The 15,391-nt window shown below is 56.8% G+C and overlaps 1 pseudogene; it reads left to right on the top strand.

The window, feature by feature from the left end:
- The first annotated feature begins 2,997 nt into the window (after positions 1-2,997).
- LOC129515516 (ras-GEF domain-containing family member 1A-like) lies at positions 2,998-14,956 on the top strand (annotated as a pseudogene).
- The last annotated feature ends 435 nt before the right edge of the window (positions 14,957-15,391 follow it).

Raw genomic sequence — 15,391 nt, 5'->3', positions numbered from 1 at the left:
CCAGAAGAAATAACATGGGAAGTGCCAAAGACATTCAGATTTTTTCCTCTCGTGGTGTGGTCATGACGGACTGAGATTGGGAGAAGTGGGTTTTCCTAGTACACTGCTGTACAACTGAGGTTTGGTTCTTCTCTTTCTCTTGCATTGGTAGTCTACTCTGATAAGAGTGTGAACAGAGAAGAAAAGACAAAGACAATGTGCTTTTTTGTTTGGTTGGTTGGCTTGGTTTGGTTGGGTTGGGTTTTTTTGGTTTTGGTTTTTGGGTGTGTGTGTGTGTGTGTGTGTGTGTGTGTGTGTGTGTGTGTGTGTGTGTGTGTGTTTTTTTTCTCCCTTTACCTGCCCAGAACAGCAAGGTTTTTTTAGATTCCTTTTTACTTTTTTGGTTGTTGTTTAACTTTTTTTTTGTTATTTATTTATTTATTTTATTTTTTGGATTCGTTTTTATCCGGTCTTCCCCTACGTAAGGAGTGAAAACTTCTCCACGCGAAAGGAGCTTCCTTTTGGGGAAAACTCCAAAAGCACCTGTAGAATCTCCTAGGGGCCACCTTGGCGAAAGAGACACTGAAGATTTCCGTTTTGTTATGATCCGTGATCCTTTGTAGCATGTGCCTTGAGAACTTCTGAGATGTTTTTGGTTGGCTGGTTGGCTGCCTGGCTGTCTGTCTGTCTACCGGTTCCTTCATCCGTTCGCGGATTCTCAGCGGATCCCAGAATGCCAAACCCTAAACGGAGTCTCTTGACTACTATAGGTCGTTGACTTGTTATGGGCAGGCACGTGAGCAGCGCTGTCAGACAAAGAATCCTAAGCCCTCTTAGATTATGTTGCGTGAGTGAAGGCTGCCGGTGTTCCAAACGCGAAATGAAATTCCTAAACGTGTAACGTGTCCTGGTAGAGCCATCACTCCACATTCGAGCTGTGTAAGTGCTCTGCGTGCGTGCGTGCGTTGCGTTGTGTGTGAGTGTGTGTGTGTGTGTGTGTGTGTGTGTGTGACAGAAACTGGTCGGATTTTCCTCTCGACTGCATTATAGTGAATTCTCACCGGCTCTTTAGGCACGGCCCTCCGTGGGTGACCTCCCCGGCCCCGTGCAGGTGTTGTTCGGAAGGTCTTGCAACAATCCGGTCTGGAAGGGACATGGTGGTCCCCGGCCAGCTTAACCACTGGTGGGCACCAGGGCATTGTCCTGGGTCAGGTCACTCCATCTCTGCCTGATCTGTAGTGTTTGATGGTCCATACTCTGACCACCTCTGCCAGCCAGGACTAGGGAGACTCAGTGCGAATGGGCAACAGGACCTGGGGGCATACCCCGGTCCAAAGCGCTGCTGGGATCTGACCCCCCACCCCTTCCTTGGAAGGACAGGACCCACAGCCAGGTCTCTTTTTCTTCCCCCCCCCCACAGGTGCCCTGATTCCCACCTCAGGACCTCACCTCACCTGACAGAAGAAGGACCCCCCTCCTACCTTTCCTCGCTCTCCAGAAGCAGAAGCCAACACTAGGAGCACCGATGGTTCTCCTTATACACCCCAGCTCTCCCTCCAAAGGGTGTGTTCTCTCTAACAGCTTAAATTTTTTTTTTTTGTTTATGATAGTCCCACAGAGAGGCAGAGGGAGAAGCAGGCTTCGTGCACCGGGAGCCCGATGTGGGATTCGATCCCGTGTCTCCAGGATTGCACCCTGGGCCAAAGGCAGGCGCCAAACCACTGTGCCACAAGGGGATCCCTTGTGAGAATTTTTTTAAAAAAGATTTTGAGAGAGGATGAGCACAATGGGGTGCAGAGGGAGAAGCAGCCCCCCTCCCCCACTGAGCAGGGAGCCGAAGTGGGACTTGATCCCAGGACACTGGGACCCTGACCTGAGTGGGGGGGGCAGACGCTTAACCAACTGAGCCATCCAAGCGCCCTATTATGAGGATTAAGGAGAGGGCTCAGTGCTAGCATTGGTGTCACTGATGGCTTGTGTGAGGTCCTCAACCTGAGCTTTGTTTCTATTATGATTGCGATTGCTGTGTGCTACTCATCAGGACAGGAGCCCAGATATCCCGGGTGTTCCACTCTGAGTGGCCCTTCCTTGAGAAGTGGGCCAGTCAGGACAATAGACACGAAGGAGTGTGGCCAGTGACGCAGTTCTGCTCTTGCTGGGATGGGAGAGGAGGACCCCAGTTGCAAGAACAGAAGGGACCCACAAGGCCAGGGGTGGCCAGCAGAAATGCCAGGCAGGCAGGGGGGCTCAGCAAGGGTTGTCCTCATCTCCACTTAATGGCTACAGAAATTGAGGCAGATTAGATTTGTCCAGGGGCAAGGAGCTGGCTGTTGTGTAGTGAGATTCAAAACGGAGGGTGCTCGAAATCTTTGCCCACTTGGCATTGAGCCTGGAGACCCCTCAACGCTTATGGCTGGGTGGGGGGCTCTGTTAGGGACAGAGAAGGGAGCAAAGAAAGGGGCTCTGACAGGAGCCATGGACTCAGTACACAGAGAGGGGGGGAGAGAGGAGGACATGTGGGCAGCATCCCTGGGTGGGTCCCCGGGCAGGATGGATGCTGGGGTGGTCCCATACAGCCCCTGTGGGCCCTCCCTGTTCTCTGTGTGGGTTCCCAGGCCCCCGCCTTGAAGCCTGCCTTCTCCGTGGACCTGAGGTGGTGGCTGTGCTGTGCTTCTATCCACAGCCCAGCCCTGGGCATCAGCCCTCTTTAATGTGCTTTTATAAAAAAGTACTGACTTCAAAAGTCAGCTGCTTTGCGCTAAAAAACAGTTATTTTATTTTTTTCAAAGTTATTTTTTTTAAAAAATGACAAACGGACGTACCATTTAGAAAAGCTACCAAATAGCTTGCAAATGTGTAGAATGGAAAGTGAGTCTCATCCTTCCCCAGTTCCGTTGCAGTGAAGTCTGTGATTAGTGTGGTGGTGACGGCCACACATTTCTGTGCACTTATGTAAGCCTATATTGATGTCCTTGAAAAATGGGCACTATGGGATCTTGTACAGTTGGGGGGATAGTCATGGGGTTCTCAGCCCAGATGCTGCAGGAGGGGCTGCTGCCCCAAGCCGAAGGGATGGGCCCCTCCTGGCAGCTCCATCCTGTGGTCTTCTGGGCTGTGATGAACAGGGTGTGGTGGGGTGCACTGGAGGACCAGAGCCCCGGGGGGGGGGAGAGCGGGGTGATGACTGCAGGGGCTGGCCATGGGCAGGTGCGAGGTGTGGTCAGGTGGCTGCCAGAGGCATGTGGACTTTGAGCCCCCTCGGAAGCCCCCCAGACAGCTCGGTAATGCACAGATGGAAGACAGTGCCTGAGTTTCTGACCTGGCAGGTCTGGGCCAGGGGGCCTGAGAGTGTGCATGCCAGCAGGTGTTGAGGGGTGTGTTCTGGGAGTCTGAAACCCCATCCCCAAGTGAGGCAGCTGAGCCTGGGGATCAAGGACCTTTCAATCTCTGGGGCTTTTCTTGAGTGTTCACTCTCCTTACAACGAAGTTTTGGGGAATTCTAAGGCAGTCTTCAGGTGTTTGCAGGTAAACCTGTGTTATTTAGGCTGAGTGTCCTTTTTCCCTCATGTGAGGCTCAGCTGATGTGCTGTGGGGTGGAAGTTGGATCTGCTTGTGTAGACCTTGGAGAGCCAGGGTCCTCTCCTAGCAATAAAATACTCATGACTACTGTTTGCTCATTGGGTAAACTGAGGCCACACTGGCTCAGAAGCCTGCCCCAGTTTGGATCAGAAAGCAGGCGAGAGCTGGGAGGAGCAGCAGCAGCAGAGGTGAGCGCTATGGGAGCCCAAGGAGGGCGTATGCAGTTTCCACTCTCCCTAAACAGGAGGAGGTGGCCTCCACCCCTAGGGAAGCAGAGCAGCATGGCTGACTGGGGAGGGCCAGGGCTGGGGCACTGGGGCCTGCTCACCAGTACTCAGTGCTCACTAGATACGGAGAGAGCTCAAGAAGGTGCCCCGTTCCTCTGCTCCAACCTAGACCTGCCTGCCTCTCTAAGTGGGGAGAGGGTGAGACTAGTCAGCCAGTAGCACAGGCCACTCTGGCTGGCAGGAGGGGGAGCACGCACACGGGCTGTAACTTTCGAGGCCTTGGGCTGGCAAATGTGCCTCCCTCTGAGCCCCGTGCAGCACCTCCCAGGCACTGACAGCTGCCCCGGGCACTGGGAAGTGGAGGCCCCAGAGGGCTGCAGAGTCTCGTAGACCTCATGAAGACTTCCAGTAGAGGCCTGCTGCAGGGGGTGAGGTGGGCACCCTCCTCCTGGTCCTGCCAGGCCGCTGTGGGCAGCTGCAGCTGTGGGAGCCCTGAGCACCCAAGACTGCTGTCTGATGTGTATGTCTAATAGGCAGTTCAAATTCAGCTCCAAAAGCAAGTTCCACATCTTTCCTCAAACCCCACCCTCATGTTCTTCCCCGTGCTGGTTAATCCTCAGGCCCGAGACCATCCTTTACAGCATCCGGAGTTGACCCTGCTTCCCTCCTCTACCACCTGATCTGAGCCATCTCTTCCTGAGTTATAGCAAAAACCCACCAGTTGGTTTTCAGATCCCTCCCTTGCTGGGCCTCCACACACCGCAGAAATAGTGACCTTCACCCTGAGTCCCTCGGAGTCCCTGTGCCTGCTGTCTCACTCAGAGGAGGTGCACATGGCCCCCTGCCCCCAGCCTAGGTGTGCATAGTCTGGCTTGTTACTACTCCTCAGACCGTTCTCCCTGCTCCTTCCCTCTACACACCCTGTGTCAGGACCTTGGCACCTGCTGTCCCTTATGCCTAGAATGTTCCTTTCTTATCCCAGCATGCTGCATGACTAACAGTGTCAGTCTATCCCAGCGGTACCACCTGAGGCTGCTTTGACCACCCCTACGTGCTGCTTGGTCTTCTCCTCCATAGTTTTCTCTTCTTCACTGGGATGTAACCCCAGGAGGCAGGGTTCTGTGTGTCCAGGCTGTGGGAATGGGGCCTGCTATGCACAGAGCAGGTGCTGAAGAAACATTTATCAGATACCCAGTAGCTGCAGGGCTGCCAGGGGGCCTGCCTGCCCACCTCTGATGCCCACCCATGGTTGGGGTGCCCCTCCTGGCCCTGGTGAGAGCCTCCTGGTGGGGCTCTCACCGTGTACCTGCACACACTCAGGATGCAGGCCAGCCTAGGAGGAGGAGGAGGGCCTGGCGATGGGGCCTGTGATGCCTTTTTCTTCTTCCCAGGAAACTACGCCCCCCAGACCTCTGTCGTCTTCTCCAGCATACTCGGGCCCAGCCATCGTGGACAAGCGCAGCCCGGCATGGGGGAGCGAGGAAGCGGGGCCAGTAGCTCTGGGGACCTTGTCTTCCGAGACGGTCACCTCATCTCTTGGTCCCTGGAGGCCTTGATGGAGCACCTGGTCCCCACAGTGGACTCTTACCCAGATGTGAGTGCCATGACCTGGGATGGGTGGGAGGAGTGGGGGCCACCTGGGTTTCAGGGGAGGTTGCTTCTGGGATGGGGAAGGAGGCCCGGACCGAGAACTGAAGAGAGCAGTGTGGTAGGGGAAGGTCATCGGGGAGCCTCAGCCCTGCTTCCTGCTCTGCCCCCTGCCCCCTGCCCCCAGCCTAGGGGAGAGGCACCTTCAGTGACTTCCCTGCTTACCCCAGGCAGCTGGAAGATGGCCTTGATGGCATGAGGAAGGATTACACAAGGGGGTGAAACAGGGACCTGAGCTCTGGCAGGGAGTCAGGGAGGAAGAGCAGTCTATAAGGGGTAAGGCTGGTGCCTTGGAGTCCTGGTGAGGGTCCACCCACCCTGCGTGTGTGTGTCCCTGTCCCTGAGCTGGGGAAGGTGGTTTTGTGCATGAAACTGCCATCGTCCAGAAAAAGAGGAGACAGGCCCGCCACGCTTGGCCAGCATACAGACCCCCAGGCGTGTGCCTGCGTTCAAATCCTCCCTCTTCATTCAAGATGCCATTGGTACATTCTTAGAAGGAGTCCCTTGTCGTGTGGCTTCCCTCATGCCTCTGCTAGGGGCCATCTCGTAGGTACAGTGGTGTTAGGCCTGCTGCTCCCCCAGGACGGTCAGGCTGCAGCAGCGCATCCCAGCCACGACCCCCCTCGGTCCTGAGGGCAGAGCTGTGCTCCCCGCCTGCAGGGGCTGCCCCTCCCCTCTCCGGCTTGTATCTAATGCTGCTGGAGCCTACTCAGCTTCTCGGTGTGCCTGTGCCCTCCGGCCCAACATGGCACGGCTCCCACCTACCCCCGCCATAGGGCTCCATCCCTCCTGAAAACCCTTCCAGACCTGGGCTGGGGCTGGGATTGGTGGTGCAGCTGGGAAGAGGGGCCTTGAGGCCCTGAAACAGCCTAGGGCAGGGTATCAGCCTCCCAGGGGCTGGCACCTCCAACTCCAGCTCTGCTCTGTGGCCTCGTGGCGGGGGCTACTCCTCATTTAGGTCTGTCCCAGAAGGAAGGGCCTTCTTGGCTGCTACTCAGGATTATCCCCCCAAAACACTATGCCTGTGTTCCCGGAGCGAGTAAGGGGGCGGTAGAGCAGAAAGGTAGGGCTGCCAGAGTCCAGCTAGGCATCAGCTCCTCTGCCAGCTTCCTGGGTTCCCCCAGCCTCCCCCTGCTGCCCCTGCCCCATGTACGCTGGCAACTGGGGATGCATGCACACCAGTACATCTCTGTGCTCCTTGGGAAATGCACGGCTCCGCCCTGCGAGCTTTTCTCACTTTGGCTAAGAACTCCAAGGTGTGATGCCCGGGTGACTTTCATCACACGTCTGAGGCATCTGCTTAGGAAGGGGTCACCTACCAGCAGGGATCTCTGAGCACCCATGTTGCACAGCTTGGGGACAGGTCATGGGAAGTGTGAGTATTAGGGATGTGGTTGGAGGAACCCCTGCGGTTCCCAGGAGAGTCTCCTCTAATGGCGTCTGGAGGCTGCATGGGGGCAGTGAGGGCCTGAGGCTCTGAATCCCGAGTCCTGTTCCACAAGGCCTTGTGGGCCCAGAGTGCAGGCAAAGGGTCCCAGGCCCTCCAGCCTGCAGCAGTCATGCAGGGGTAGACTCCCCAGGAGAGCCCCAAGCAGCTTCCCCCACTCCCAAGTCCACCCTGTCTGTAGGCAGGGGCCAATGTGGAGCTCTCACAGGTGCTGACCCAGGTGAGACGAAATGCTCCTGAGAACCCTGGGGGCCCTGTTCCCTTTTAGTCCAGGTCATGAGGACCTATCAGAACCTGCACCACACAACCCAGTGAGTAGTGACAAGCACATGGCTGTGGGACAGAGAGGGGCCTTGGTGTGCCAGGTGGAGATAAGGCCCACAGTTGGTTAGTGACTGCACTGGGGCTTGCAGCCATCTGCTGGGGCTGGGTGCTGGGTGCAGGGCCTGAGACTGCCCCACCATGCCCTCAAGCTGCTTCCCCTGGCAAGGCCAGTAACCATCTGGAGAAGCAGCACGCTTGGAGCCTGGCCCCAGGAGCACTGTGTGAGGTTGGGAGAGTCCCACCAACATTCAAGGTTGGGTGTTCTCTCTTCCATCGTGGGGTAAGACGGGGTGGAGGAGAATCCCAGCAGAGCAAGGTGCTGGGAGGTGAGCTTGTTGGGGGAAGCCTCCAGGGGCTGCTCAGAGGGGGGATTTACTTTGTGCTTTGCAAGGGGGGGGGGGGGGCAGGATTTGGGTAACTGAGAGAAAGGGAAGGGCAGTCAAGGCGCAGCAAAGCATGCGGGGGAAGGCACGGCCGCTGGGTGGCGCTGTCGGGGCCGCCATGGGGCTCGCTGGCCCTGACCTCAGCGGTTGGGGCCGCACCAGGCCTGACCTGCTCCTCCTCCTCTCTCCTTGTCTCTTCAGAGGACATACGTCTTTTACCTTCCTCTTGAGCTCCCGGGTCTTCATGCCCCCTCATGACCTGCTGGTCCGTGTGGGGCAGATCTGCCTGGAGCAGAGGCAGCAGCTGGAGACTCCTGGGGCTGAGAAGGTAAAGGTGCTGATGGGTGCTACCTGTGTGTGCCCCCAGCTCCTGGCTTGCTCACAGCTGGGAGAGAAGCTGGCAGGACAGGTCTGGCTGAGCCCAGCCCAGGGCCCTCCCTGATTGGGCAAGGTTGGCTTGTCTCTGGCCCCCTGGGTACCCCTGGGGCATGGCTCCCTGTGGGGCACGGGGTGCACACCCAGCTCAGCACTCTCCATGGGGTGCTACAAATAACTGTTCTTGGTGGGTACTACTCACACCTCTTTCCAGGAAAGACAGCCCTGCCAGCAATCCTGGTGAGAGTGCCGGGACCCCAGCTGGTAGGAAAACCACTCTGGGTAGAGGTCAGGTGGCAGCACTCCCAGGCTGACTCTCCTGCCTGGAGTGGTTTTCAGGAGGGCTCTTTTCCCTGTTTGTCTCCTGCTTGAGCCAGGCTTTGGTGGCCAGGATGGCTGTGGGCATGTGCTTTGGGAGCAGTGGCTTCAGGAAGTCTGGTCTGGTGCAGAGGACGGGGTGGTAGGTATGCCATCCGAGAACTGGCAGGGCTTAGTCTGGGCTGCGGCAGAGCATGTCCTGCCCCCCATTTGCTAATGACTTTGTCCTCTATGTTCCCTCCACCAGACCAGGCCTCACCGTGCACCTGCACATGCTCAGGATGCAGGCCAGCCCCGGGGGGAGAACCAGCTGGGCCTGTGGCCAGGATCAGGCAGGCTGGAGGCAGCTCAGCAGGGGTGGGGCAGATGTGGGCCAAAAAAGGTGGGGATGAGGAGTGGCTAGAGGCCCACAGGGCAGCAAGAGCAGCCCGAGGGCAGGCCCAGGCAGGCAGGAGCTGGTCAGTGCTGAGGAGGAGCCTAGTGGGCACAGAAGGGGTGCTGGCACCTGTGGTCATTTTAGCGGGACAGTGTGGGGCTGGGCACTGAGGACCAGATTGGGCACACCGTCCTCGGGCCTTATGTGTGTGGCCCCGGCAACGGCAGGGGTGCCCGCCCACCTTTAGTGACGTGAAGCAGGGAGAGAGGGATGCCTCTGAGCATCTGCACCCCTTCCCAGCACTTGCCCACCTGCTTTTAACTGAGGGGGCAGGCGAGAGAGTCTCTCATTCAATAATTTTGCTTGGTTTTCAGTTATTTTAAATGGGTGACTTCTAAGAACAACAAAGGAAATTAGTTTCCTATGTCATGGTAGAGGATACATTTTTTTGAAAAGGCGTTTAAGTGAAATTGCTGTACTAAGGGGAATAGGAAACAAAGCAGGCACAACAGAATCCACAGGGGACAAGGAGGGGATGGTCCTCCCAAGCACCCTCACCCCAGACCCGGAGGAGAGGGGGAGGCTCGTACCACTTGTTATCTCCTTGCCCACTGTGGAGGGTGACTTTGCTCTACGTCCTGCCCTCAGGCCAAGCTCAAGTCTTTCTCAGCCAAGATCGTACAGCTATTTAAGGAGTGGACAGAGGCCTTCCCCTGTGACTTCCAGGATGAGAAGGCGATGGCCGAACTGAAGGCCATCACTCAGCCGGGTCACACGGTCTGATGAGGTGAGGTCTTCCCTGGAGCCCTGCAGAGCTCCGTGTGTGTATGTCTGGGGGAGAGGGTCTACTCTCACAGGAGGGCGGGTCTTCAGGGACAGCTCTCTATGTAGTCTTCTATGCTGTCCCCTTTTAAGATGACTGGGTGGCTCCATTTGTACCCATCCCCAGACTGCTCAGCTGTCCAGCAATGGGCCTTGCACACTTGGCATGTGAGAGACCCTGTGGCCTAAGTAGTGGGCTGGAATGAGCCCAGGCCCTACCCTTTCCTGGGTTTGGGGTGAGTGGAGTGGGAGCCTAGTAAAAGCCGGTTTGCAGTTCTGGCCTCCAGCTCACTCCCGGCCTTTTGCGGAGACAGGAAACCTGGGGAGTACTCTGTGTGCTCTGCGTCTTGTCTGGTTTGAGGGCTCCCAAAGCCCAGGGAGAGCTCTGGGCAGGGCCGGGGCTGTTCCCCCCTGCAGGGAGTGAAGGTTCCGGGTCCTAGAGGATGCTCTCTTCCCTACTGTAGGCTGCCTTACTGTGGGAAGACCAAAAGTGGTTCAGCTGCGTGCTCCTGGGAAAGCCATGGTTTTCTACCCCTGGCTTGGGCCTGGCCCTCAGCTCCCATCCCCACAGCGTAGGCAGCTGAGCCACCCTCAGCAGGACTTAGAGGAGCTCCCACTGTGTTCTTCTGTCCTCAAAGGCCCGAATATTCATGGCAGATTTGAGTAGGGATGTGGGCTCAAAGTTAGGCAGATCCTTAGGGAGGAGATGGGTTCCTCTGGAGAGGCGATGGTCTTGCCAGCTCACACCAGCACCTTCACTGTCCCCTACCTTCACAGGAGAATGGCACAGTGAAGAAGGCCATTGCCCAAATGACACAGAGCCTGCTGCTGTCTCTGGCTGCCTGAAGCCAGCTACAGGAGCTTCGGGAGAAGCTCCGCTCACCAGCCATGGACAAAGGGTCTGTCCTCAAGGCTAAGTCCCCAGCCAGCCACTCAGAAGGACATCCTGGGCGTGTGCTGCGACCCACTGGTGCTGGCCCAGCAGCTGACTCATCTAGAGCTGGTCAGTGCCACAGCATGCACTGCTTGGGGTAGGATGTATCACCGATGCTCACTCATCGGTGCCTCCTCGCTGGTCGGTCAGACTGGGGAGTCAGTGTGAAGCTCACGTGCCAGCTCAAACCTGTGCTTCTGGGTCCCCAGGATCACAGCAGCCCTTTGTGCATGGGAGGGGCTGGGGTGATGGGACTGCAGTGGCCACAGGATAGAGGACTGGCCCAGGAGGTGAAGGGCTTGGAGGGGGAGAGCCAGTTCCCCCACCCCCGTCTCCTCGTCTTGCCTATGCCGTGGGCTGGAAGGTACCCTGTAGCTAGCTGCCACTGCCCCAAGGCCTCACTCCCATGAAGCCCTGTTTCCTCCCCTCCCAGGGGAAGGTCTTCCAGACCCCGAGGGTACCTTTGGGGGTGGGGGTGGGCAGAACCTGCCCCACTGGCTGGCTGGATGCTCTGATCAAGGAGAGGCTGTGGCACACACGTGCAGGAAGGTCTGGACTGCCACTCTGAACGTGGCCCACACCTTGGGTATGGGGCCCAAGAATGGCAGGCTTGTCACCTTCCCGTCCTTGCCCATCCTAGGAGAGGGCCAGCAGCATTCACCCTGAGGACCTGATGCAGATGGTCAGCCACATGGACTCCCGGGACAAGCACAGGGTGAGGGGCTGCTGTGTGCTCGTGGGTGGCCTTAAGGGGGGTCCCTGTCTATACCCCATGCAGGGTGGGGGCCTCACAACTGAATGGGTCTGGCCTAGTGCCTGTTCCACGGGGTCTGCAGACAGCAATGCAGGGTGATACAGACTGGAAGGGGCCAGTGTTCCCAGGAGCTTGGGGAGGGCGTCCTGGGAGCCCTGGGCCTGTCCAGCTGCCCATAGCCCACTGTCCTTTTCAGTCTCTTTTGGCCATGGTGCCAGCTCATTTCCGGGGGTAGGACTGGGGCGGCACCTGCTGGCAGGGTCCTCATGCTCCCTGTGATCTGCTGTGTGTGCTCTACCAGTGCCCAGGGGACCTGACCAAGACCTATAGCCTGGAGGCCTATGACAACTGGTCCAACTGCCTTAGCATGCTAGTGGCCACCGAGGTGTGCCGGGTAAGCACTGCACAGCCCATGTGTGTGTAGGGTGGCACACTGTCCCTTCTCCAAACCCACGAGGCTGCCTGGGGCTCTGACTTCTGTACCCCTCAGATGATAAAACTCTGAAAGTGGAGACAGAAGCTCCCATTCCAGGGCCACCAACATCCCTGCTGCCCCTACCACCACTACCCCCCCCCCCGGTGCCCTGGCCAGTCTCCCAGTGATTGAGACACACCCATCCGTGGAGTGTACCAGCGCAGTCTGTGAGTTTATCTGGGGCTCGCTCCCTTAGTGATCTCGGACTGCTCTCCTGCCCCTTTGCCCAGCATCGAAGATGCCACCGCTGCATTTCCTGCCTCTGCAGCCCATGGGAATCTCCCCAACCCTGGGTCTGACAGCACTGAGGGCCCAGGGTGGCTCCTGTCCAGCCTGCCCTTCAGGGACGGGTGGTGGAGGGATGCTCGTACGGTTGGCTCACCCTGAGGCTGTCTGGCTGCTCTCAATATGGTGAAGAAGAAGCACCAGACCCGCATGCTCGAGTTCTTTATTGATGTGGCCCAGGGGTGCTTCAACATCGGGAATTTCAACTCCATGATGGCCATCATCGGTGAGTGTCCAGGCCCCGGGCCTCCCTAGCCAGCTCTTTGTGTGGCCTGCCTACCGCCATCCTGACCCTACCCGCTGTTCCCTGCAGGTGGCATGAACCTCAGTCCTGTGGCGAGGCTGAAGAAAACATGGTCCAAAGTCAAGATGGCCAAATTTGAGGTCTTGGAGGTAGGAACCTCAGCCTCATCCTGCATTGGCCTGAGGAAGGGTGGGCGTCCCATCATGCTCTGCCCCCTTGCTGAGAACCCACTGCCCACAGTGCCATCTGGTGTAGGGCATGTTGAGCTGGCCTGGCTGGCTGCTCTAGGAGGTGGGTAGCTGAAGCTCTCCTCAGCCCTTGGGACTTTAGTCAGAACTGGCATTGCCTAAAGCAAGTTCTGGAGAGTGGTTAGGAATCAGGTTGAGAAACATGGGCCCATGAGCCCTGTGCTGGGTGATGCTGACTAAGCAGACCGGCCTTTTCCTGGCTTGAATTCCTGTGGTCCTGGATTATCTGGGTGGCCCAGGAGTCGACAGGCCTTCCCCAATATATTTGATCACAGAATCCCCCCCCTTTTTTTTCAATTGTATTTATTCATTCATGAAAGACCCAGAGAAAGGCAGAGACCTAGGCAGAGGGAAAGCAGGATCCCCGCAGGGAGCGTGATGTGGGACTCGATCCCAGGACCCTGGGATCATCATGCACTGAGCCCAAAGGCAGACGCTCAACCACTAAGCCACCCAGGCATCCCCAGAATCCACTTTCTATAAAACATCTTGCAGAGCTTGTCAGGTTTGGGAGGTGTTGGCCCCCAGTAGAGGGGCAGTGGAAGGTTTTGAAAGGAAAGGGAGACCCAGGCTCAGCAGGGCAGGGAAGAGGTGTGTGTGAGCTGTGAGACTTCTCTAACTTTCCTGATGGTGCTTGGGCCCAGACGCAGTGCTGAGCCAGATGCTCACTCCTGTAAGGAGGCCTCCTCTGGTGACGGTCCAGGCTGCCCAGCGGGGGGCAGTACCTTCCCCATCAGTTTCCTGACCCTTCAAGGGGGACTCTGAACAAGTCAGGTGCAGGGAGAGCCCGGCCCACCACATCCTCCCATCTGCCCACAGCGCCACATGGACCCATGCAGCAATTTCTGCAACTATCGCACCGCCCTGCAGGGGGCCACGCAAAGGTCCCAGATGGCTAAGAGCAGCCCAGAGAAGATTGTCATCCCTGTGTTCAACCTTTTTGTTAAGGACCTTTACTTCTTACACAAAATCCATACGAACCACCTGCCCAATGGGCATGTTAACTTCAAGGTGAGCTCAGCCCCCTTGTGGTCCAAGGGGAGGGGGGGGCCCAAACTGTCCCAACACAAGGCAGGGCAGACAGTCTGTGCCATTAGGCTGCAAGGCGGTGACCCTGGTACAGAAAGGCCTTTAGGACTGAAAGCTCCAGGGGGGCTGTGTGTGCTGTTTATGAGTATCAGGGTGACCCCAACCCTTCTGGGTGGATGCTCTGGTTATAGGGCTTGGAGCCACCGGGAGCTTGTATTTACCCAGGACCCTGGTCCCAACAGGTAGACAGAGAAGGGGGCTATACCTTCTGGGGGGTTTGGGAGGGAGGAAGGCTTTTAGGCAAGAAGGGACTTGAGCAGGAAGGAAGCAGCAACAGAATTCCAGATGGAAGCTAAGGGTCGCCGGCCAAGGGTGGGAAGGTAGGACAAAGGTCATCGGGGAGGTGTAGGGGAAGTGAGGTTGTCCAGTGTTTACCTCACACAGGTAAGGGGTATGAAGGAATTCGGGATCCTTACACAGGCCCTAAAGAGTGAGATCAGGGCATGTTCTGGTTGGTGGTGTTGTGCCAGGTGTGGCCTGCATACGTGCCTCAGCTTGGAGTCTCAGATGGGGACCTCTTGGGTCTTACACAGGCAGGGCACAGACCCTGCCACAGCCTGATGGTCTAGGCAAAGAGCAAGCAGAGTGGTCTTGGGGACACTTACTGGCTCTCATGCTGCATCAAGTGCTGCTGTGGCCACAAAGTCAGGTGACTAGGGTCACTGTCCCATCTTGCTGGGATGCAGAATGAAGCCAGAACCTAACCCTAACCAAGGATTTCAAGCTGAAAATGACAAATGAACATCCAGTTGGTCTTCTGTATTTTCAGAAATTTTGGGAGATCTCCAGACGGATCCAGGAGTTCATGACATGGACTCAGGTAGAGTGTCCCTTCCAGAAGGACAAGAAGATTCAGAAGTACCTGCTCACGGCACCCCTCTACAGCGAGGAAGGTGAGGCCCAGCTCCCCGTGGCAGCACACCCATGTCCCCACACCACCGTACATGTCACCCTGACTCCCCCACATCCAGGGCCTCGGCCCTCATGGGGTTGCCCTGGGAGCGGGCCCGATCGTTGTCCTCATGTTCTACAGGAGCAGCTCAGCCCACAGGGGTGAGTACATGAGGTTGGGCAGTGGGTAGATGACAGGATGAGGACAAGGAGAGAGAGGGCTCTGGAAGCCACCTGAGAGAGCCAGAGCGTGGTTGGGCTAGTGCTGCAGGACCAGAAATTTTGCAGCAGTCCCTAAGGAGGAAGCTGGGAGCTCTAGATCTCATGGGGCCTATCACCTCATGAAACAGAGACTTGTGGAAAAGTCCAGACCCCAGAGGTCATTGTCCTTGCCCGGCTGCTCCCCTAGGAAGGGTTAACTGGCGTGGTGTGCAGACTGACTGCACGTGGACATGGGTTCTGAGGGGCTTCTCATCTCGCAGCGCTCTCCATCGCCTCCTTTGAAAGTGAAGGTCCTGAAAGCCGCAGGGAAAAAGATAGCTGGAAGACTCTCCGGTAAGCAACCCCCGGGGACAGGCCTGTGAGCCCCTGAGACTAGTCCCATGCCTGGGTCTACAGGAGGGAGAGAGGACTGGGGAGCATGATCTGTCCTTCTGAAAGGCGGCCAGGGGGTACCTCCACATAGAAAAAAAGAAAGAAAGAATAGGAAAAATTACTTGCAGAGACACCTTATGTGGAAGAGAGATGATTATTTCTGTCTATATTTTAAATCTGTCACAGAACGCCAAATCTTACCCAGATGCTGGTAAAGGAGAACATTTTCTTCATTTTAGAAATAATACCCAGAGAATACACCCATCTGTCTGTTGTAAGAAAATGTCCAAATCACATGTTTATCAAGAGAACCCGAAGTGTTAGTGAGAGCTAAAATATGCCAGGAACAACGACAGCAACAAATATCAAAGAAAATAATGGGCAGCGGTGTTTTAAAATG

Source organism: Nyctereutes procyonoides, unplaced genomic scaffold, assembly GCF_905146905.1.
Source record: "Nyctereutes procyonoides isolate TBG_1078 unplaced genomic scaffold, NYPRO_anot_genome, whole genome shotgun sequence".
Taxonomy (NCBI): domain Eukaryota; kingdom Metazoa; phylum Chordata; class Mammalia; order Carnivora; family Canidae; genus Nyctereutes; species Nyctereutes procyonoides.
Note: the sequence above shows the minus strand (reverse complement) of the source record. Positions and strands in the feature narration are given on the sequence as shown.